Consider the following 1,178-nt stretch of genomic DNA (forward strand, 5'->3'; position numbering starts at 1 on the left):
TTAATCGAAAGGAGCCGAAGTAGGATGATTTGAGCCTTAATCTTAATTCAGTTGAATAATTTAGCCAAATAATTAAATATGATATTACAGTTGTTGGCCAATAAATTGCTGTATGTGCGGACGAATGAATTAACCACTCCATCAACTCAAGTTGATTAAATAAAAACCAACACGATCAAATTTTACCCAAATTAAACCTATCAAGTTCGGCTCGGACCAGACTAAACATCCCCATTTCGTGGATATCCTACATTTAAATTACAAAAAGGCCTCAAAATCGGAATAATAATGTAGAGCATGATTAGATAGCTAACATATCTACATACAAGTCTTTCTTTTTGTTTTTCCGATCCTTTGACTTAAACAAACCCAGCAAGTAATCATAATAAGCACCACAAGACAATAATTCTTATAAAGTCCATAAACTTTTTGACCAAAATTTTGGCCTTAACTTATTCCTTAAGCCTTCGGATAGGTTCAAATAATTTTGGATGCATGAATGCATCTATCTGAGCAATCGTCCCTTCATAGTTCATAATCAAACACTACTAAGTCTTTCTTATTAAGGAATGTTCTTTTCAGTCTATCATTTTGTTCAATCTAGTGCATATTCATTTTGCAATACTTTAATTTTAACATTTCAGTGTATGTTCTGTTTCTTAACTTGGGGATATATTTTGGGTGATCCAACTTTCTTTGTCTTAAGTTATTCATACATAAAATAATGAATATTGAGGCCTACCTAATTTTAGGGATTGGAATAAACTACTCTTATTTGCAGTGATAAAAGAGAAAAAAAAAATTGATTTGAAAACAAGAAAAATTATTTTGGTTTACTATTTTTACTAATTTTAGTTTGTGGAGTAATGTATGAGTGTGTGCTCAAATTTTGTATCTTAAAAGAGTTGGGAGAAAACTTTTCTCCTTGTTCTCATAAATGTTTAGCGAGGCCATATGGATAATAATCTAATAGGAGTAATGAGAGTAATTAAAAAATAAAGGATGTTTTATTTTCTTAGCTCACAAGGGATGTTTTACTTATTTTTTCTCTTATTAAGGTTCTTTTAAAAGAGAGATTAAGATTGAAAAATAGATATTGAGAAATAGAAATTAAAAAATAAAAACTAAATTAAGTCTTTCTATTGTATTTGATGTAAAATATATAAAATTGAGTTATG

The sequence above is a fragment of the Arachis ipaensis genome, chromosome B02, assembly GCF_000816755.2.
Source record: "Arachis ipaensis cultivar K30076 chromosome B02, Araip1.1, whole genome shotgun sequence".
Classification (NCBI taxonomy): Eukaryota; Viridiplantae; Streptophyta; class Magnoliopsida; order Fabales; family Fabaceae; genus Arachis; species Arachis ipaensis.